The sequence below is a fragment of the Bos indicus x Bos taurus genome, chromosome 23, assembly GCF_003369695.1.
Source record: "Bos indicus x Bos taurus breed Angus x Brahman F1 hybrid chromosome 23, Bos_hybrid_MaternalHap_v2.0, whole genome shotgun sequence".
Taxonomy (NCBI): Eukaryota; Metazoa; Chordata; class Mammalia; order Artiodactyla; family Bovidae; genus Bos; species Bos indicus x Bos taurus.
Window position 1 is genome coordinate 22,283,461 of NC_040098.1, and position 24,132 is coordinate 22,307,592.

The window sequence follows — 24,132 nt, forward strand, 5'->3', positions numbered from 1 at the left end:
CTGAAGCTTTCATTTCAAATGATGTTGAATGACCCATTAGATTGATGAAATTGAAAGTTTAATGTCATACCTTTGTATATTGAGTATCTTGTATTTTATGATCTATAATTCTAGTCTTCAGTTTATCTGAAACATTTTATGTGCCAGGAAAAACAATAACAACATGATTTGCATATTTGTGAGGATGCTGTGATTCTTCTGTTTAAGAAATTGGACAAAACATCACTCAAAGTTGGATGAAGTTATCTCTTACAAAGACTGTATAAGCAAAATTCATATATCATTGATCATATTCCTTCATCAAAACTTTCATTCCTAAGAGTCCTTGTGCCAGTGAACATTACCATTGTGAAATAAGGAGTTTCCTTTTTCTAACCAAATGAGTATCACAAGCTCCTCCCTTAATAGTGATTGTAATTGTGATGTCCAGTGAGTCAGAAATTATATGTGAGAAACTAAGTAATATGTACTGTACTATACTTTTGAAGTAGTTTCTGTTTAGTTTCTCTCAGTGAGAATTATATACATGATTTAAAAAAAAAAAGCAGTGCACTGGAATATATCACATTCAATTCATTGTGTGAACAATGCCTGCTCAGCATTTTCATTTGCAGAATCTTTGCAATAATTGACCCAACTATTGATCAAAATGATTAAGAACAAAACCCTACACCTTTCTTCAGAGGTAATTGCTTTGGTTTCCCATTTTCATTTCCAGCTCTGATATTATCCTCTTAGGGATTCACATAATAGGCATTTGAAAGATTTGTTGAATGAATTAATGGTCCCATACCTCCTATCACAGTGGGTAGTAAAACCTTTCTTATATAAGATGCTTTCCGCTAATGTGTAAACAAGCTAATGTGTTATTCTTTCCAGGTAACAAAATACTCAAATTCAGTTACAAGGCAGCAATTTTATTTCATATAACAATTTTAGAAGACCATTTAAGAATAGAGCTTATTTTGTGATTATAAGACCCTGGAACAGGCTGATAAGCAAATCTTGTGTCACCTTTTGCCACAATTGGGATTTATAAGCACAGTAGCTTCCTTCAGTGCTTTCTCAGGAAGATAGATTACCAGTGCCATGTGGATGGTTTCCATTAGGCTGATGAAATTTTTTCCAGAGACATTCTGTTCCTGTTGAATGAGGATGAATAGTTTTCCTATTACAGGAATTTGGGGTAGGTCCCCGTGGTACTGAAACAACAGATGTGACCTTGAAAGGACAAAAATCTAAGATCTAGAATGCATATAAAATTCAAATTCTGACAAAATATTGTCGCGATCCTTCATGGTATATAGCTATCAGTACATTCGTTTTTAGATGCAGTCATTAAGTAACTGGGATTGCACCCAAAGTGTGAAAAGTTGACTCTGACTGGCTATCTGAAGGCAAGTGAAGCAAGATAAGCAGCAAACTTTGTTTAGCTGATCTTTTGTCTTTAGAAAGTAATTTTATTTATGACTTTGCTTAAAGTGATCATTTTAACATAAGCAGCTCAGAAACCAAAGCTAAGCTAGAAAGCACTTCACAAAACTCTTATGTTTCATAAGTCAAAGGATTTTAAAAAGCAAGGTACCAGATTTGTTGCTCGTATAATCTACTATATGATCAAGGAGTGAATCTTCTGCAGTCTCTAGTCTATCCATTATATTCCTTTTTTATTATATTTTAAATCTTATCTTTTCCTGTGAAAAATGCAGTAAGTTTTATTAGAAAGTAACATTATTTGGTGGAGGGTGAAAGAGTGTTAGCTCTCTTTTTTTCTGGATGATATAAGAATTTAAGCTGGAATTTTCTCAAAGAATTTAAGTTGGAATATTGATAGATACAGATTTTTAAATAAAATTTTAGATATATTTTATCTGTAATGACTTTTCCCTGCTTTGTGTGTGTATGTGTGCATATTTAGAGGGGTGCAAGTTATTTCTGTATTGAAAAATAATGAAAATACTTCAGAAGTCCTTTAGTAAAAATGATCATTAATAAGGGTTGGTAATTAATTATAAAATTTAGCTAATATGTGAAATTACATATAAATATATATATATATATTTTTTTTTCTCTTTCCATAGTTCTGATCAGTTACCATGGTTTAATTAAATAATATCAATTTTCAAAAAAAAAAGTTTAAAGTTTCAATTACCTTGATAACTACGAGAAATTCTATAAAAGTAAACACTTAGCTGCTGAAATTTCACTCAATAGAAATTGCTTTTGAAAGGGCCCAGATGGTACGCTTAGCAGACAAAAACTCCAAACCAACCATCATAATTATGTGCAAAAAGTTAAGAGAATCATATCTGAGGAATTAAAGGAAGAGATGACAATATCTCACCAAATAGAGAATACCAATAAGGAAATAAAAAATAAGAAAAAAAGAACAAATAGAAATTTATCCAATGGATGCAAACTTGGTTTCATATCTGAAAAGTGATTAATGATATGATATCATATGACAATCTCAATAGATATGATATTTAACAAAATTATCATTATTTTATGCTAAAAATACTGGGCAATCTAAGAATAACAGGGACTTCCTCAACCTGATAAAGGGCATCTGTGAAAACCCCACAGTAAACATCAGATTTAAAGGTGAAAAACCAAATACTTTTCTAAAAGTCAGGAATACGTCAGACATTTACTCTTAACACTTCTATTTAACACTGTACTGGATGTTCTAGCCACAATAATTAGGCGAGAAATGGAAGAAACAAAACTAGCTTCATATGCAGATGAAAATACATATAGAAATTCCTAAGGAATCCACAAAACAAATACAACTTTAATTAAAACTAAAAAGAGACTTCAGTAAGGCTTCAGAATACAAGACTAATATACACACAAAATATGCTAGCAATTAAAAATTTGAAAATTAATTAACTTACTTATAATACTATTAAAATAAATAAAATATTTGGATCAAAGGCAGTAAGAGCAATGCATGATTGTACTCTGAAAACTACAAAATAATGTTACAAAATAAAGATTAAAATAAATGGCAAAAGATTCACATTCCTGGATAGGAGGTATCAATGTTGTTAAAATGTCAATAGTCCCCAAATTCAATCTACAGATTCAACATAGTCTCTATGAATATCCTTGCTGGCATTCCTCACAAATTGATAAATTAATTCTAAAACTCATATGAAAGTGCAAGGAGCCCAGAAAAGCTAAAATAATTTTGACAAAGAAAAATAATTTTAAAAGGCCCTTACTCGATGATTGCAAAGTCATGACAAAATTACAGTAAACAAAATAGTGTGATACTGCTATACAAATATGATAGTATATAACACATAGATCAATGGAAGAAAATTGAGAGCTTTGGAAATAAACCCTTACATTTAAGTTCAAATGATTTTTTAACAAGGGTGCCAAGACTATTCAATAGAGGAAGAATACTCTTTTCAACAAATGGTGTTGGGACAATTGATAACCGTACGCAAAGTAATGAAGTTCGATTTCACAGCATGTGAAAACTCAACTCCAAATGAATCAGTGATATAAGTGTAAATCAAAGATATAAAGCCCTAAGAAAAAAAAAGTAGGAGTACATTTTTGTGACTTGCGGTTAGGCAAAATTTCTTAGGTGTGACACCAAAAGGATAAACAACAATAGAAAAATAAAGAGATAAATATGAAATAATCACAATTAAAACCTTACATGCTACAAATGTGTGACTTATCTTTCATCAAGGAAGTGAAAAGATAAATCACAGATTAGGAGAAAATATTTGCAAATCATATATCTTGTGGGATTTATATCTATGCTATATAAAGAACCCTTTCACCTTAACAATAAAATGAAAAATAGCTTAATTTAAAAATGGGCAAAGGATTTGAATAGATATTTCTTCAAAGATGGTCTACAAATGGCCAAGAAGCACAATGACATTAACATTTGGGAAATGTGGATCAGAAGCACAGTGAAATACAGCTTCATACCCATTGTGTGTGTGTGTGTGTGTGTGAGTGTGTGTGTGTGAGTTGCTCAGTCATGTCTCACTTTTTGCAACTCCATGGACCATAGCCTGCCAGGCTCCTCTGCCCATGGGATTCTCCAGGCAAGAATACTGGAGTGGATTGCCATTCCCTTCTCCAGGTCATACCCATTTGGATGCCTATAATAAAAGAGTTAGACAGTAAAAAGAGTTGGCAAGGATGTTAAATCAGAATCTTCATATATTGGTGATTGGGATTAACTATGCTGTGGCTACTTTACAGAACAGTTAGAATGTTCCCTTAAAAGGTTAAAAATAAAATTTTCATGTGAGCAATTCCACCATTAGTTATATATAAAGAGAACTGATGTGTATGTCCATATGAAATCTTGTACATGAATCAGCATAGCAGCATTATTCACAATAAAGAAGAATGGAAGCACCCCAACTATCAACTGATGAATGGATAAACAAAATGTGGTATATCCACACCAAAGAATATTATTCAGCTTTAAAAAAGAAATCAAGTAATGCTAAATTCTACAACATGGAGGGACTTTGGAAATATTATTCTAAGGTAAAGAAAATAGTCACAAGAAACTATATACTATATGATTCAATTTATATAGGGTGTCCATAATTTAAAGGCCATAGAGACACAAAGTATATTAGTTGTTGCCAGTGGCTGAGGACAGGGCATGTTGTGGAGGGTTCTGAGAAAAATGAAAGTGAAGGATAATGGTTATATTTTCATCTCTTAGGGGAGATGAATATATTTTAAAATTAGTGATAATGCTTACATAACCTTGTAAATACACTGAAAAAGAATACATTGTATGCTTTATTTTTATTTAATTTTTTAAAGATTTTTTTTAATATGGACTATTTTTTTTTAACTCCTTATTGAATTTGTTACAGCATTGTTTCTGTTGTTTTATGTTTTGTTTTTTGTTTTTTTTGGCCTGAAGGTAATTGGGATCTTAATTCCCCAATTAGGGATTGAAACTGCACTCCCTGAAGTGAAAGGTGGAAGTCTTAACCACTAGGGAAGGCCCCAAATTGTATGCTTTAAATCAGCTAATTGTATGATATTAGAATTATATTTCAATGAAATTAAAAAAAATTAGACTGTGGTATAGCTGTGAAAAGAAGAGAAGTGAAAAGCAAAGGAGAAAAGGAAAGATATAAACATCTGAATGCAGGGTTCCAAAGAATAGCAAGAAGAGATAAGAAAGCCTTCTTCAGCAATCAATGCAAAGAAATAGAGGAAAACAACAGAATGGGAAAGACTAGAGATCTCGTCAAGAAAATCAGAGATATCAAAGGAATATTTCATGCAAAGATGAGCTCGATAAAGGACAGAAATGGTGTGGACCTAACAGAAGCACAAGATATTAAGAAGAGACGGCAAGAATACACAGAAGAACTGTACAAAAAAAATCTTCATGACCCAGATAATCACGATGGTGTGATCACTGACCTAGAGCCAGACATCCTGGAATGTGAAGTCAAGTGGACCTCAGAAAGCATCACTACGAACAAAGCTAGTGGAAGATATGGAATTGCAGTTGAGCTATTCCAAATCCTGAAAGATGATGCTGTGAAAGTGCTGCACTCAATATGCCAGCAAATTTGGAAAACTCAGCAGTGGCCACAGGACTGGAAAAGGTCAGTTTTCATTCCAATCCCAAAGAAAGGCAAGGCCAAAGAATGCTCAAACTACCGCACAATTGCACCCATCTCACACGCTAGTAAAGTAATGCTCAAAATTCTTCAAGCCAGGCTTCTGCAATATGTGAACCGTGAACTTCCTGATGTTCAAGCTGGTTTTAGAAAAGGCAGAGGAACCAGAGATTAAATTGCCAACATCTGCTGGATCATGGAAAAAGCAAGAGAGTTCCAGAAAAGCATCTATTTCTGCTTTATTGACTATGCCAAAGCCTTTGCCTGTGTGGATCACAACAAACTGTGGACAATTCTGAAAGAGATGGGAATACCAGACCATGTGATCTGCCTCTTGAGAAATTTGTATGCAGGTCAGGAAGCAACAGTTAGAACTGGACATGGAACAACAGACTGGTTCCAAATAGGAAAAGGAGTTCATCAAGGCTGTATATTGTCACACTGTTATTTAACTTATATACAGAATACATCATGAGAAACGCTGGACTGGAAGAAACACAAGCTGCAATCAAGATTGCCGGGAGAAATATCAATAACCTCAGATATGCAGATGACACCACCCTTATGGCAGAAAGTGAAGAGGAACTCAAAAGCCTCTTGATGAAAGTGAAAGTGGAGAGTGAAAAAGTTAGCTTAAAGCTCAACATTCAGAAAACGAAGATCATGGCATCCGGTCCCACCACTTCATGGGAAATAGATGGGGAAACAGTGGAAACAGTGTCAGACTTTATTTTTCTGGGCTCCAAAATCACTACAGATGGTGACTGCAGCCATGAAATTAAAAGACACTTACTCCTTGGAAGGAACGTTATGACCAACCTAGATAGCATATTCAAAAGCAGAGACATTACTTTGCCAACAAAGGTTCATCTAGTCAAGGCTATGGTTTTTCCTGTGGTCATGTATGGATGTGAGAGTTGGACTGTGAAGAAGGCTAAGCTCCGAAAAATTGATGCTTTTGAAGTGTGGTGTTGGAGAAGACTCTTGAGAGTCCCTCGGACTGCAAGGAGATCCAACCAGTCCATTCTGAAGGAGATCAGCCCTGGGATTTCTTTGGAAGGACTGATGCTAAAGCTGAAACTCCAGTACTTTGGCCACCTCATGCAAAGAGTTGACTCATTGGAAAAGACTCTGATGCTGGGAGGGATTGGGGGCAGGAGAAGAAGGGGACGACAGAGGATGAGATGGCTGGATGGCATCACTGACTCGATGGACGTGAGTCTGAGTGAAGTCCGGGAGTTGGTGATGGACAGGGATGCCTGGCATGCTGCGATTCATGGGGTCACAAAGAGTCGGACACGACTGAGCGACTGATCTGATCTGGTTGATTTCATCATTGGTCCAAGACTTATTTAGAAGAGATTGTTTGTGTGTGTGTGTGTGTGTGTTTTTCAGTTTTTAAGTTGATATGATACTTATTTATTTCTGGGATTATATTGCTTTTTGGGCAAATAATACCATGCTCACTACCTTCATTTTTCATTGATTTTTTTTGGTGATTATTTATTTAGGTTTATCAGGTTGATTTTTCTATCATGGACATTTGATTATAAGAGCATTCTTTTGGTATATGTAATATATATCTGGATATATATTTATTAGTTCAGTGAATCTCAGGATCAGCATCAAAATACACAAGTCACATTCTCATCAATTCTAATGACAAAGGTCTTGTTGCACTTGGTCTCTTTTTTAAATGAAATCTTTCTGAAATTCGAGTGGAATGTAGATTTAGATAATTACTCTATTAGGTCAACTTTATCAATAGTATTATTTGCCATACACATTGTCCACTTGATCTACTAATCACTGAGAAAGAAGTTATGTCAAATTTTCCTTCTCCTCTTTTGTTTGGCTGGAGATTTTCCATTTAAGATTTTTTAATAAAATTCCTAACTTGCTTGGGTCAGGCTCTTTCAGATTGGGGCTTATTTTGTTCTGTTTGAAATGTTTTTGATGATTAGATTTATTTCTCCATTTTCAGGTGAGAAGGTGAATTAAGGTGTTTCCAATGGCTCAGTAATTTTTGTTTGGTGCTTTAATTTAAATTTGTGCCTGCACAGTTATCTATGGTATATGCTCCTTTTAAAATACACATGCCTCTAGATATCAGTCATCTTATTTTGGATACCAGAAAAACAATGTTGCTTAACAACAGAATTTACTTTATCTCTGTGAGTGCTGACCTATGCCAATTTTCAGGAAGAAAGCAAATTTGATCCTTGTCTTCCACACAACTTACACATATACTCCAACCTATGCTTTTATTTGATGCTATTGGAGTATGAATAATTTTCTCCCATTTCATTCTGAAAACTTTCACTGGGTCCAGAAGCTTCAAAGTTATTTTATTTCTGTTATCAACTTTCAATTTGGTTGAAATAAGGTTTTAAAAAGTTTACTTTTTCTCGTTTCTTTTATTTGGGGTTATAGTATGAGGTTTAAAATTTTCCTCACTTAAGCACAGATAGAATTGTATTCATTATTTTGAGATTTTCCTTCCATTTCATAGGCATTAAGAAGTAGGAAAGACTATCAAATGCATTTTTGTAGTTATTAATATGTCTACCATTAAGGATTGATGTCTTTTTGTTTTCTTTTGTTTAGATGTTTATTTGGATGGGATTCAAAAGGAAGAGGTTTGGACAAAAATGAGATAAACATTTGCAGTTTTGAAAAAAACATTTTCTGTCTGTTTGTGTAAGTAACATATATGTTTGAAGCATTGGAACAATGACTCCCATCAGGACCTTGTGAAATAGTGAGGAAGGAGGATGAAGGAAATGATGTCAGAAGCTCCATCAACAACTGAATAGAGTAAGGATTTTAGAAGACATGATAGAGGGAGAAAAACTAGCTAGAAGCAGTTTATTACAACTATTATTTACAATAGTCTGGTCATGATCTGGAAGAAAGGGGCAGAGGCCAGAGACACAGAGGAGGGGGAATTATCAGGACCTGGAGACCATTTGTACTGGGGTAATTGAAGAGAGGGGAATAAGAAATAATCAACACTCTAACTGGGCAACTAGATGGACAATAGAGAAGACTGGAGAAGCGCAGGCTCGCAGCCTCAGAGGGCATTTAGGACGTCTGGAAGTGCTTTAAATTAACTTGATTGAATTTTTTCTTGCAAGTCAGAAATCTGTGCATGTATTATGGATAAGTACAACTTTTAATTGAATTAAATGACTGTTCCTGGCCCTTAAAGCAAGAGGAAACAACAAAGCCTGCCTTCTGCTTTCAGCAATTTTCTGTGCCCAAAGCTGAAAACCAAGGGACAAAGGATTGTCCATAATTGAAGTGAGGAGATCCTGACTTCAGTGACCCTGACGCTGTAGCACTAAGGGGAATGATTTAAAAATTCTTTGGGGAAATGTTGATTTGCAATGTGGAGTTAATAAAGATGGACTAAAATGTCCCCACATGTTCTATACAACAGTCATCCATTACCCCAGAATTTCCCCTAATTGTGTATACTTGGAAGACAGTCAGTGCTATTTTTACCCATTGATGCATTTCCCCCCCAGCTTCATTGTGATTCATTATGTGCTTTCCTTGGAGCAAATATAATTTGAGATTGAAATAGCCCTATTGAGAATGCTCACGTTAAGCATGAACTATTTTTTGATATAGACTATCTGTTATAACTTAAGTAGAGTAACAGTTTTATGATCTTCACAGGCTTAAAGAGGCAGAAGACTTAACTGGAAGGACAAGTCACACAGGTAGACTAAAGTCTTGTGATGCAATAAGGCTGGATGGAGACCCCAGAAGGAGGTGCTTGTGTCTACTTTAGACAAACCATTCACTGTGGATGGAACAAGCCACATAGATTCTAAGGTGTCCTTTATCCTCTCCCCACTCACCTAAATAATATTATAAAGGCTCCAACTTAAACACAGTTTACTCTGTGAAAACTATCTCTGTTGTCCCCCTCAAAGTGATGTCTGCTGCTGCTGCTGCTAAGTCACTTCAGTTGTGTCCAACTCTGTGCGACCCCATAGACGGCAGCCCACCAGGCTCCCCCGTCCCTTGGATTCTCCAGGCAAGAACACTGGAGTGGGTTGCCATTTCCTTCTCCAATGCATGAAAGTGAAAAGTGAAAGTGAAGTCGCTCAGTCATGTCCGACTCCTGGCGACCCCATGGACTTCAGCCCACTAGGCTCCTCCATCCATGGGATTTTCCAGGCAAGAGCACTGGAGTGGGGTGCCATTGCCTTCTCCTAAAGTGTTGTCTGTCTACCCTCAACTCAAAAAATATTTACTATTTGCCTCTCTCACTTGGTACTTGACAAAGGCTGGCTTTTATTGGTGGTTAAAGGGTTATGTTTGTTAATGGGTTATGTATGTACCTTAGGTTTCCTTAATGTGATGTTATTCATCAGTAAGACTTTAGGATCTCAGTTGCTTAAGGTACCTTAATCATAGCAGTTGCTTGATAAAACTTTGTTTGGTAGATGCTTACCACAAGAATGCAAATAACATTTAGTTTCACAAGAACTGCTTTCCATTTGCTTTACTACTAATGACGAGTGTGCTCTGAAAAAAAAATCTTATGAAATTCTGAACAATTGAAATATGCAGTTTATAGGGAATTTACGTATCTGTCCCTTCCATTAGTGAATATTTTAAGAGCAAGGACTGATTCTCACTCATCTAATTTCCTCTTACTAAGAAGATATTCATAATTTGAATGATCCTTAATTTCCTGCAACTTACAGTCTGTGTGTTGGAGGAGATGGATAACAGCAATGGCAATAACAATACAACAATTTTTGCAGATTATTATTGTAAACAAACAAAACCATGCCAATTAACTTGTGTGATTGGGGCAGGGGGTAAGTTTAGAAAGAAATGAGAAAGTAAGTAATACGGGGAAGATGAAATGGTTGGGTTAAGGAGGGCTCTATGTAGAGGTGGTATTTAATTTAAAAACTATTGAGTGAGGAGTGAGCTGATGAAAACAGTAAGGGAAATCATACATAAGATATTAAAGACAAGTTAACATCAAAGCAAGGGGCATAGGTGAGGTTAGAAAACTGTACTTTCATTAGCATTTCATAGTCAAAGTACCTAAAAGATGTATCTTAAAAACATAATAATGGGAGTAAATCATTTACAAACATAGTGGCTAGCAAAAGCAGTTAGGAACTGTGGTTTGTTTTGGGAAGGATAGTCAGTGTTGATTTTTTTTTAAAATTTTGATTTATTTTTGAGCAGTCTTAGGTTCACAGCAAATTGAGAGGAAGATACTTAGAAATCTCCAATGTACTCTCTGTAACTACATGCACAGCCTCCTGTGTATCAGCACCCCCCACCAGACTGGTAAACTTGCCAGCTGAGCAAACTACATCGATAACCATTATCAGCCAGGGTCGACAGTTTACACTGAGGTTCACTCTTGGTATTGTTCATTCATTCTATGGGTTTGGATAAACATATAATGACACGTATTCACCATTATAACATCATACATAGTATTTTTGTCACCAGCAAAGCCCATTAACAATTCCTGGGAAATAAAAATGGAATCTGAGTAATAAAATTAAAAGTCTAATTTTTTTTAAATTCTTTTCCTCCAAGTGGAGCCTAGTTTCACTGGCTCCCAGGAAACTGCCAGCAGGCGCCTTGCACCTGGCCTTTCAGACCAGAGTTCCTGGAGGGAAGCAGCCGCATGGACACCTCCTCTCTCAGGGCTCTGTGCAAAGGCGCTGCGCATGACACCTCTGACCCAGACACCAACAGTGGGCTGTGCGTGGAGCCTGCACTGGGCCCTGCAGTCTGGACCCATGAGCAGCCCAGGTGCACTGGCCTTGGGAGAATGCCACCCCCACCTCGCCGACCAGAACCCTATAAAGCAATCCAGAAGCCCTGCCCACGACCTTTCTGGGGGACCCTGCGTTCTAGAACTAAGTTGGGCCTCTCTGCTCTTTGACAATAAGGCTTTTCTTTGTTTCTGAATCCGACTCCAGCTCCTCCTACTGAGTCAAGCAACACCAGGCAGGAGAACCGTTTGCTGGGGCCTGACTCAGAAGGGTAAGTATTATTTTCACTGCCCTAAAAATCCTCTCTGCTCTACATATTTATTCATCCCTACATATTTATTCATCCCACCTCCCACAACCCCTGGAAACCACTAGTCTCTCTAGTTTCCACATTTCTGCCTTTTCCAGAATGTTATATAATTGCAATCATGCAGTATGCAGTTTTTTTCAGATTGGTTTCTTTCACTTTGTAATAAACATTTAAGGTTCCCCCATGTCTTTTTGTGGTTCGGTAGTTCATTTCTTTTCAGTCAAATAAGGTTCCATTGTCTACATGCATCACAGTTTATTTATCCATTTATCTACTGAAGAACATTTTGGTTGCTTTTAAGTTTTAACAATTATGAACAAAGCTGCTATAAATACCCATGCCTAGGTTTTTGTATGAACATAGGTTTTCAATTTCTTTGAGTAAATACCGAGTTATTCAAAAGCTAGATCTTATGTTAAGAGAATGTTTGTTTTTTTTAAGAAAGGGGTATTGATATTGGTTTCCTAGGAGATAGGATTGTACATGGGGAGAGCTGATTGAGATGTTTACTCTTTTTGTAATTCAGCCTTTAATAATATTTAATTAATTTCTCTCTTCTGGCCTCTCATCTCCACTCTGAGTGAAGTGTCCTTTCTTCAAGTTTCACAAAGATTAGCAGGTGTCGTGTAATAAACTTAGTTTGTATATGGGGACTCAGATAATGGAGGCTAACCTAGTGGCTCAGCCCATATCAAAATCTAAACCTGAGTCAGCCTGGCCTTACAGGAAACACCTGTCAGAGAATCATACTATTCACAATCTCCAACTCAACTCTAGCCAACTTACTTTACCCTAGAAAATAGGACCTGCTAGACTTATAAGGAAATCCCTGACACCCTAGCCAATCATACTTTCTTTCTGAACTGCCTCTTCTAACTCTGAAAAACTCACTATTTCCCCAAACCCTTCAGCAATAGTGTATCACTGCTTGTGAGGCTTTGAGCTTTCCCTATCCCGGGACATTTTCCTGGAATAAAGAATATCAATTTTGTTACTAAACTGTTTTAGCTTTGTCAGTTGACACCTGTTTACCACCCCCTTCCTGGTTATTTCTGCCTTTCATTGTCTTTAACTACTTTATAATGCTGCTCATTATAGTAAGCTGATCATAGTGAAAATGATTCCTGTCCATTGGAATATAAATTGTCTATGGTGGAGATATAACTGATTACTTCCCTGTGGTTTTACAACTCTTTGCAAATTTGTTTTTTGATTGTCTACAATCAGAATTCTTTAAATTCTTTACATTATATTACATCATGATTTACATGTCCACTTATTATTTAATGAATTAAATACAATCTTTGACTGTTTTTTAATATTTTTATGAGATGAGAGTTATGAATTAAACTTATTAAATATCTTTTAATGGTGTTTTCTCACAATTTATTAATATTCTTACAACATACATGTTTTACTTCATCATACTAACTTATTTCTTTACTAAAACTTATTTTAAATTTGTTTTTGGGTTTTGAAGTCATTGTAGTTTTAAAACCATATTAAGCATGATTCTTAAGTATTTTAGTTAGCTACGAAATACCCATTTAAATCACACTGTAGCTAAACTTTATTAGTTTTTTAGATTAGGTTCAAGATCTTGGATATGGGAGGCAATATAATTGAGAAAGAAAGATGTAGAGAGAAAAATATAAATACTCTCTCCTTTCCTGGTAGGGAGGGGTAATCCCAAGCAAATTTTCAAATTGTAAGAGTTTGTTTTGGCAAACCTCACCTTCCTGTACTCATTCATTTTCTTCATATCATTCCTGGCAATTTATCCTTTTTTTTTTAGCAGTCACCAACACTCCAGCTTTAACACTGTGGCTTTTGTTGTTGTTGTTGCTGCTAAGTTTCAGAATGTATTCTAATTCAATCAACATTTATTTAAAGAGCAACATTAGAATAGCTACACATCCAAGATATAAATCTTTGCTTCAATTGCTTTTTTAATTCAATTTAAAGCTTTTAAAGTATTTTAAAAATTTTGTAGACACCCTCCCTCCCCGGCCCAAAAAAATAAATAAATCCAAGCACTTCACTAGCCTTTGGTCTGTCCTTTTGAGGCCTCTTGTACTTGTTCCCAGGATAATTTATATATTAAATATAAAATCTTTGCTAATGAGATCAGTTGCTTTTGTTAGTATTTCAGCATTTAGAAACTTGGAACAAAGTAATGTAAAAGCTGACTTGGGAGAAGATGCTCCCTATTTACAGTCCAGTTCACCCCAAAAGAATTATTTTCTGCTGCTCACCTTAAACTATGCCTGCTTTTAACTGAAATCATTCTTGACTGTTCTGTGCTTGCATGAACGGACAAACACTCAGCTGAATAAAAACTGTGACAGGTACAAAACCTGTAAAATTAACAAGACAGAAAATGCCATTAAGTTTTAATCCCTTTAAGGACAGACAATTTCTTGGGAAACACCATGAAATAGTAAGTCATACTTTTAAAAACTCTTGTTAACTTCGTTTGCATCACGGTAACTTGCATGATATCCAGGGATGTCACATGACGCCAGTGATGTAGGTCAAACATAAATTTGGAAAACAGTATTTTAACAGGATGCTGTCAAGCAAAAGGCAGAACAGAACTGTACATAAACTCTACTCCAGTTGGTAAATGTCTTATTCATGGACATGGATCTGGGAGTACAGACTAACAATTCTGAGCCTACTTGTGTATATACTGGGAATGTCCAAAAGAATAAATGAATGGATGCTGTATGTTGAGGGGCTGATGAATGATCCAGATGTTGATACAGACATAATTGTGGAAAATTGGTAAGCACACATGCATTTTCTAGCTCGGTCTGTCAAGAAGGCCTAGGAGCAGTGACATCTAAGTAGCAACAAGCACCCTTGGTATTGCTGGGAAGGGGAAAAATTCTGCCTCAACCTTGCTTGAATTTTGTAGCTGGACAAATAATAGAATTGATAAAAGGAAGATTAACAGAAAAAAAGCAAATTTTAATTCATGTGCACAGAGGTCTTAAAGATATGGGACGTAAGAGGTGGCAAAAGCAGGCAAATTTTATACTTTCTTAGACAAAGCAGGAAGAAATTTGAGGGGAATTGACAAGACAAAGAAACTTGGGCTTTGGGTATTTAATCAGTAAGGAATTTAAATCTGGGCTTGGGTAGGAGAAGGAAATGGCAACCCACTCCAGTGTTCTTGCCTGGAGAATCCCAGGGACGGGGGAGCCTGATGGGCTGCCGTCTATGGGGTCGCACAGAGTCAGACACAACTGAAGCGACTTAGCAGCAGCAGCAGTAAATTACTAAAGAACCAAGGCTTGTTTGTTCTGACTTCCCTCAACACCCTGAATTCCCTACTGGTGATAAAGATGTTTGTCTACCTCCGGGTACATGGAGTGCACCTTTTATGTGAAAGATTTGTTTCCTGCTTTCAAAGAGGCAGAGAGAAGGGTCAAAATTTCCTTCTTGCACTGGCTATTTCTAAGGAACTTTGATTCAAAACAATATGCCACTGAAGCATATTTTGGGGTGGTCTACCTTGGGCCCCAACAGCATCCAGATCTTGATTTCCTAAATACCTCTTGAGAAACCTATATGCAGGTCAGGAAGCAACAGTTAGAACTGGGCATGGAACAGAATGGTTCCAAATAAGAAAAGGAGTACGTCAAGGCTGTATATTGTCACCCTGATTATTTAACTCATATGCAGAGTACCTCATGAGAAACGCTGGGCTGGAAGAAGCACAAGCTGGAATCAAGATTGCCGGTAGAAATATCAATAACCTCAGATATGCAGATGACACCACCCTTATGGCAGAAGGTGAAGAGGAACTAAAAAGCCTCTTGATGAAAGTGAAAGAAGAAAGTGAAAAAGTTAGCTTGAAGCTCAACATTCAGAAAACGAAGATCATGACCTCTGGTTCCATCGCTTCATGACAAATAGATGGGGAAACAGTGGAAACAGCGGCTGACTGTATTTTGGGGGGCTCCAAAATCACTGCAGATGGTGATTGGAGCCATGAAATTAAAAGACGCTTACTCCTTGGAAGGAAAGTTATGACCAACATAGCATATTAAAAAGCAGAGATATTACTTTGCAACAAAGGTCCGACTAGTCAAGGCTATGGTTTTTCCAGTGGTCATGTATGGGTGTGAGAGTTGGACTGTGAAGAAAGCTGAGTGCTGAAGAATTGCTGCTTTTGAACTGTGGTGTTGGAGAAGACTCTTGAGAGTCCCTTGGACTGCAAGGAGATCCAACCAGTCCATCCTAAAGGAGGTCAGCCCTGGGTGTGCTTTGGAAGGACTGATGCTGAAGCTGAAACTCCGGTACTTTGTCCACCTCATGCGAAGAGTTGACTCATTGGAAAAGACCCTGAGGCTGAGAAAGATTGAGGGCAGGAGGAGCAGGGGACAACAGGGAATGAGATGGCTGTATGGCATCACTGACTCGATGGACATGAGTTTGGGTAAACTCCGGGAGTTGGTGATGGACAGGGAGGACTGGCGTGCTGTGATTCATGGGGTTGCAAAGAGTCAGACATGACTGAGCAACTAAACTGAACTGAACTGAGGCTTCTTAAAGGCTTCTTAAAGAAATGGCTGATTCCATGGCAGGAGCAGAGAAAATATCTGATGAATTTAGAATCTGGTAATTCCAGAAAGCAAAAAAGCTCTCAAAAAACAAAAGTACTTGCCAAAGGGACTTAATAGTCAATCAGAAACAAACAGAAACTAAAAAACAAAACAAAACAAAAAACCCAGCCAAATAAAGAGAAAACTCCCAATGGTCAAAGTTGAAGCAATTTGAGCAACAAAATAAATAATGTGGCATTAGATTATAATCCAGAGTACAAACTAAATATGCATGAATCCATACTGATATAAAAAAAGATTGCGTAAATAAGTAAATGGGGAGAAGGAACAGATTTTCCAGGATGGGGAACACATGTATACATGTGGTGGATTCATTTTGATATTTGGCAAAACTAATACACTTATGTAAAGTTTAAAAATTAAATAAAATTTAAAAAAAAAAGAAAAAAAATAATTTAGATATTCTGCTCGCCAGGAGGTAGAGCAGACCTCTACAGCTCTCCTTCTACTTCCTTGAGTGTGGGCTGGACTTCGTCATTTGCTTCCATAGTAAACGGAATAAGAAGAAAGAAAATAATAGTAACTTTACAGTGGACTTACTTGGCAAACCCACCTTAACCGAGTGACCAAGATCCACATCATCAGCGATATATCATGTTGCTAGCATGTACCTTCTAATGTGATAAAGTCCTTTTACAAAGCTAACTTTTGAACTTGAGGAGAGTAGAAAGGTTCCTTAGAGGGAGGTATATGTTTCCCTGTATATATATTTGACGAAGTTTATTAAATGTGTTCCTCAAATATTATGTGGCGTATTTTTCAGCTAGATACATTTTAATAAGTAATATTAAACTTTATAAACATAATTATTTGTTCACATATATTTCCCCAGTAATACTATTATTGTTTTTAGATATTTAAGTACTTGTTACGAAGATATGCATATAATCACAACATATTAATTCATTCATTAAACATATATATGGTGCTTCTTGTATTCCAAAAGCTCTTTTTATACTTTACAATTAAGTCATTTGATTCTTATAACTACCCTATGAATTAAAGACCATTTTTAGCCTTAATAACCTAACTTTTCTTGCATGCATCAATTTTTTCATAACATTACCCAAAAACCTAGTATAGGGATTTTATATTACTGAATTTTTATATTCTAGGCCACTATAAAAAAAACATGTAAACACCTGGGATTATGAAAAAAATCAATAGAAATAAAAATATTATTAAGGGAATAAGGAATCATATACAGTCTTCATTTTTTAACACCACAAGGCAGCAACTTGAACAGTTCTCTTAATAGCTTCAGCTCAGTCTAGGTATTGGCACACAAATGGTCCAATTCCATTAAAACTAGGATTAGGAAAAAACAATATCTAGTATTTAAGAATTCACATGTAAGTTTCTAATATTTTAGCACATCGCACAGTCAGCATTCTATTTGTTTGTGCTTCTCTAAAACCAAGGGATTACCCTTTAAGAGTACAGTAGAGTCATACCAGACTAAAATATAATTTGTTTGCTTAATCTCAGAGCAGTCATTTTGTAAACTACCTTATTTCAGTGACTTTGGCTAAGATTATAAGGACAAACAAAACTTTCTAAATGTTATCGAGATCATTGTCTTCTAGAAATTATTGTTTCTGAAGATATTGTTCTGTCAAAAGAAAGTTTAACTTTCCTGACATCTTAAAAATAAACCATTAACAAATGCTTTTATTATAATTCTATGTTGTAAATTAAATGAGTTCCAGGAAGTCATATTTATTGATATAATTGCTTGATGTATGTGGAAAAACATACTCACTGAAAATCTCTTCTTAGCAAAAAAAGTAATTTTCTTTGAAAATGCAAACTATAGTGTGTAACAGGTTTTGGAAAGATTTTCTAGTTTATAATGCATGAAAAATGTTGCATTGTCATTATTATTGCTTTTAATTACTTCATAGTAATTAAAATTAGTTTACAGATACTGCACACATAGGATTCTGAATAGACATCTGGGGGGAAAAATGGCCTAAAATCTAGCTCAATTATGACCTAGTCTTTGACAAGTGACTTTACAAACTGCTCTTAGGTGACATGCATGGTTGCTCACTCAGCTGTGTCTGACTTTTTGTGACCACATGAACTGTAGCCCGCCAGGCTCCTCTGTCCATGGGATTTTCCAGGCAAGAATACTGGAGTTGGTTGCCATTCCCTTATCCAGGGATCTTCCCAAGCCAGGGATCGAACCCAGGTTTCCTGCATTGCAGGCAGATTCTTTACCATCTGAACCACCAGCAACGACCCTATGGTGACATATGTTTCTAAAAAGTCATGACTTTGTACAAATTGACACACTAAAAACCACAGGGCTTAGAGGAAAATTTGGGCTGGGGCATAACACTCAAAATTTTAGTCAGGGACACATTAGACACAAAGATAGGAACCTAATTAAAACAGTTGCACAGTTTTACACATATTAAATGGTTAGGATACATATGTGGTCCAATGTATATGGGAAAAAAGTTTAAATTCTCATGTGGAAGTAGACATCAAAAGGGTTGCAGCTTTTGTTAATGTGAAGTGATGGAAGAAGAGTCATCTAAAATAGGAGGGGAAGTTGTAATCCCGGATGTGGTTGAGTAGTTCATAGCACATAACCCAGGCAATGGGCTGCACTGGGTGGTAGGTATTTGAAGTGTGTGAGTGTTGTGCGTTCCTGCATGGCATTGTTCAGCTAAGTGCAGTTTTCTGCATACTCCCACTGTTTCCCATAGATGAAACCATATAAGCAAAGCAAATCTACTTTGTCCTCAAATTGTTTCTTATTTATATCAATCAAGTTGGAAAACATTTGGGTTTTCGACCGGGGTATTACAAGAGAACTGCCTGTAAATGTTAGTGGACTGCAGTGTTATTGAATTTCAGTTCAGGCTGAACTTCTGAATTCCGCTAGGAATCCTCACTGGCATTAACTGCAGCAGTTGAATCTTGTTTTACTGCTGCTGCTGCTGGTGCTAAGTTGCTTCAGTCGTGTCCGACTGTGCGACCCCAGAGACAGCAGCCCACCAGGCTCCCCCATCCCTGGGATTCTCCAGGCAAGAACACTGGAGTGGGTTGCCATTTCCTTCTCAAATGCGTGAAAGTGAAAGGTGAAAGTGAAGTCGCTCAGTCGTGTCCGACTCTTAGTGACCCCATGGACTGCCCCCTACCAGGCTCCTCTGTCCATGGGATTTTCCAGGCAAGAGTACTGGAGTGGGGTACCATTGCTTTCTCTGGAATCTTGCTTTAAGTCCGAATATTTTTGCCATCAGTTTGTGTATCTGTTCAGTATTCTGCTGTTTTATTTCTGTTTCTATCCTTGGTGGCTTGTTATAACCTCAGAGCAGTGAAGAAAAAATATGTGAGTGTATAACAGCGGTAGAGATCAGGCAATCCCCTTAAGTATATTTGGCATTGCTCTATCTTTAAGCAATTTGCCCAACCTGTATAATTACACCGCCTCTGCTGGGCAAGGGTTTTTCCTAATCAGCATCAGTGGACTGTGTGGGTCTGAATGTTGGCGCAAGCTCAGCATATTTCATCAACACAGTGATTTCCTTGGAGGTGTGCCATCATCAAGATATCAAAACATCAAGAAGCAGAAACATGCTTTCACTGTTAGAGCAAAATGGAGAAAATTCATTTAAAGGAGTCCTTAATCTAGAATTAAACTTTTGTCTAAAATGCCTTTCCTTCCCCTTGACCTAATGTTACCTGCTCTTTGAAGCCTCATTGTCCTGCCTCCTCCAATAATTCTTGAGATGCTGCTCCCACACTCACTGTGTTCACACAACCCACCTGATCCAATAGATCTGTTTGTTGGTTCAGCCATGTGCCCTTCGAAGCCCTGGTGTCCCTACAGACCTCCCTTCTTTTCAGTGGTTGTAGAGAGCTCCACAGAAGGCACACCTGCCTATGGCAGAACCTCAGCCTTCCTGTCCACAGTGACCCTTGGTTGATTAGCTCTTTTCATGACCCAAAAGTGAAAGTCAAGTCTGACTCCCACCCTGTGAACTGTAGCGCACTGGTCTTTTCTGTCCATGGGATTCTCCAGGCAAGAATACTGGAGTGGTTTGCCATTTCCTCCCAATCCAGGGATAGAACCCAGGTCTACTGTATTGCAGGCAGATTCTTTACCCTCTGAGCCACCAGAAAAGCCCTTCCATGACCCAAAGTAGGAGTCAGTTTTTCTTTAGGTGTTTACCTTCCACAATTTGTTCTTTTCTCAGCTGGTATGTTGGCTTTGGAACTAAAAGAGAGCCGCCAAAGTTAATTTATTTACTAGATACTCACTCTCAGTATATACTGTAAAGAATCTTAAAAGTCTCCTTTGCCAAATGCTTGTCAAGCTTAGACATAAATATTTTTGCTAATGAGGAACTCACTACTTGTTGAGCAGCTCATTTAGCATGTAGACGTTTTCAGAAAGTTCTTCTTAATATGGCACTGATCTCTTCAGAGTATGTAACAATGCCAATTCCCTCCTTCTAAAAGCCCCAGAATAACACAAATTTTTGTCTCCATGAAAACCTCTAAAATATATCAAGAAATATGACTTTCTCCACAAATTCTGAGTTTGTTTGTTTTTTTTCTTCATGTTCATTTCCCTAAACTGATCCTCAAAAACACAGGCGTGAATCTTTTCAATGCTTGTTTCTTTGAATTTTGAATTTTGTCTATTTCATTTTTAGGCCACAGCATCCAAAATTGTTTCCAAAGGTTGTTTTTTGTTTGTTTTGATCATTCACAATACTTCAGTTCAGTTTAGTTCAGTCGCTCAGTCATGTCCGACTCTTTGCGACCCCATGAATCGCAGCACGCCAGGCCTCCCTGTCCGTCACCAACTCCCGGAGTTTACCCAAACTCTTGTCCATCGAGTTGGTGATGCCATCCAGCCATCTTATCCTCTGTCTCCCGTTCTCCTCCTACCCCCAATCCCTCCCAGCATCAGAGTCTTTTCCAATGAGTCAACTCTTTGCATGAGGTGGCCAAAGTACTGGAGTTTCAGCTTTAGCATCAGTCCTTCCAATGAACACCCAGGACTGGTCTCCTTTAGGATGGACTGGGTGGATCTCCTTGCAGTCCAGGGGACTCTCAAGAGTCTTCTTCAACACCACAGTTCAAAAGCATCAATTCTTTGGCACTCAGCTTTCTTCACAGTCCAACTCTCACATTCATACATGACCACTGGAAAAACCATAGCCTTGACTTGGTTGAGCTAATCAACCAAGGATCACTGTGGACAGTGTGAACCTTTGTTGGCAAAGTAATGTCTCTGCTTTTGAATATGCTGTCTAGGTTGGTCATAACATTCCTTCCAAGGAGTAAGCATCTTAATTTCATGGCTCCAATCACCATCTGCAGTGATTTTGGAGCCCCCCAAAATAAAGTCTGACACTGTTTCCACTGTTTTCCCATCTATTTCCCATGAAATGATGAGACCAGATGCCATGATCTTCATTTTCTGAATGTTGAGCTTTAAGCCAACTTTTTTACTCTCCTCTTTCACTTTCATCAAGAGGCTTTTTAGTTCCTCTTCACCTTCTGCCATAAGAGTGGTGTCATCTGCATATCTGAGGTTATTGATATTTGCCCTGGCAATCTTGATTCCAGCTTGTGCTTCTTCAAGCCCAGCTTTTCTCATGATGTACTCTGCATATGGGCTTCTCTTGTGGCTCAACTGGTAAAGAATCTGCTAGCAATGCAGGAGACCTGGGTTCAGTCCGTGGGTTGGGAAGATACCCTGGAGAAGGGAAAGGCTACCCACTCCAGTACTCTGTCCTGGAGAATTCCATAGACTGTATAGTCCATGTGGTTGCAAACAGCTGGACATGACTGAGCAACTTTCACAAACTTGCATAAGATTGTCAGGGAACTTCCATTCCTTGCTTTTAGATAATCCTACAAACTCTGTGTGCTTATAATCAATTTTCCTTGCAACTTTCTTTTATATTTTTGTTCGACTAAGAAAAGACTAATCTAAAATGCCCATTAAATGTTAGAAGTGGTAAACCCATTAAATGACTCTTAAAGTGTGATAACTTAGTTATATAGACTATGAAGATGTTACAAGTAATTTTGCTGCATGAAGAGAAGCCATAGACACACACATCCATATGTAGCATGTAGTTCAATTTCTTGAGTCTGTGGCAACCTGAAATCTAGCTCAGTTCAATGAAAAGTCAACAAGTTCTCACCAAAATCAAATGTAGTGTCTAAACATGTTTGTCATTCAGTAATTCACCTCTCTCACATAATCTACCCCACTATTTACCAGCCACTCAAAAACCCAAATACGTTCAAATTTCTCTGATTGATACTTTATACTTGTTTCCATGCTAGTATATCTCTACTGACAAAAGAGAGAAACATTCTTCAGGCATAATCTGAACAGAACTGAAGAGAAGAAATCACTCGGAAAATAAAATTATATTTGAGTAGAACACCAGACTGTTAGAGAAGAGAGATAAGGTGGGAAGCCAGTAGCATTGAGAAAAGCTGTAAGAGAGAAAAAATTTTCAACTTTTTGAATAGAAAAATGTGACAGCATTGAACAATAATTACTTGCATCTCTATTCACTCAGAAAAGAATTAACTAATTTTTTTTGTCTGAAGGTATCACATAAAATGATCATCTTAAAAAGAGAGACATTTACCCCAAATTGATCATCACATGAAGTCAAGTTAGCTTCTTTTAAAACAACTTATACTTGCCTATTATGAAGAGACTTACCACCAGACATATTGACTTGCCCCAGATAACACATGTGTGATTGAGTTCTAATGGTTGACTTGCTGATTTTCCTGTTTTTCATTAACTAGCAGGCTAATCCAGGCTTATTTGCCTCATAGTTGCAGAATTCCCAGGGTCAGGGGAAGAGGGAACGCTCCAATGTACAAACACTTTCCAGTCTGTGTTGGCTCATATTTCCTATTGTTCCACTGACCAAAAAAGGCAACATGGTCAACCCATATGTAGACAGGGTGGTTCAGGAGATAGACCCTACTTCCTGGTGGAAGGAAAGAATTTGCAACGTCTTTTGCAGTCTATAAAATCAAATTGACCTAGTGCCATTTATCAAAGGGGCTTTCCTTTCACTACCATCCCTCAGAGTTTTTTCCCCTAAAGCAAATATGCATGTGTATATGGTTATCATGTTATCTTTATTTAAAAAAAAATTGTAGGTTGCTATATGTCCCATTATCATTCATTATATTGATTATTTCACACTCAACTCTCTTTTAATCCATCTCATGGTTGTCTCATCAATTTTATTAGTCTTTCTGATAATCAGCTTTTAACTATCATGTGTGAATATAGATTATTTTTTTTTCCATTTCTACACTTTTTTGTTAACATTTAATTTCTTCTGCTTTCTTTGAGTTTAATTTTCTGGCTCTTTTTTCCCTAATGTTTTTCCTAATTATAACCATACCTATTAGTGTACTCCAGTACTTTGGCTACCTCATGCAAAAAGTTGCCTCATTGGAAAAGACTCTGATGCTGGGAGGGATTGGGGACAGGAGGAGAAGGGGACGACAGAGGATGAGATGGCTGGATGGCATCACCGACTCAATGGACGTGAGTTTGAGTGAACTCCGGGAGTTGGTGACAGACAGGGCGGCCTGGCGTGCTGTGATTCATGGTGGGGCAAAGAGTCGGACACAACTGAGCGACTGAACTGAACAGATGCTATGCTATCATAATGAACACCCTCCTTGCTTAAAATAATGCAGTTTTATTTTTCCTTATAATTTTATGTCTCTCATGGTTCAGCCAAGGCTTTCTTCTTCAAAATCAT

The 24,132-nt window shown here is 37.2% G+C and overlaps 1 long non-coding RNA gene across 1 annotated transcript; it reads right to left on the reverse strand.

Annotated features, from left to right (window-relative positions):
* Positions 1-896: 896 nt before the first annotated feature.
* Positions 897-23,100, reverse strand: LOC113882161. The gene is made up of 3 exons (XR_003508308.1): positions 23,064-23,100; positions 13,970-14,071; positions 897-1,142 (listed from the first exon to the last, which is right to left on the reverse strand). It is a non-coding gene; the product is annotated as an uncharacterized LOC113882161 (long non-coding RNA).
* Between the last annotated feature and the right edge of the window lie 1,032 nt (positions 23,101-24,132).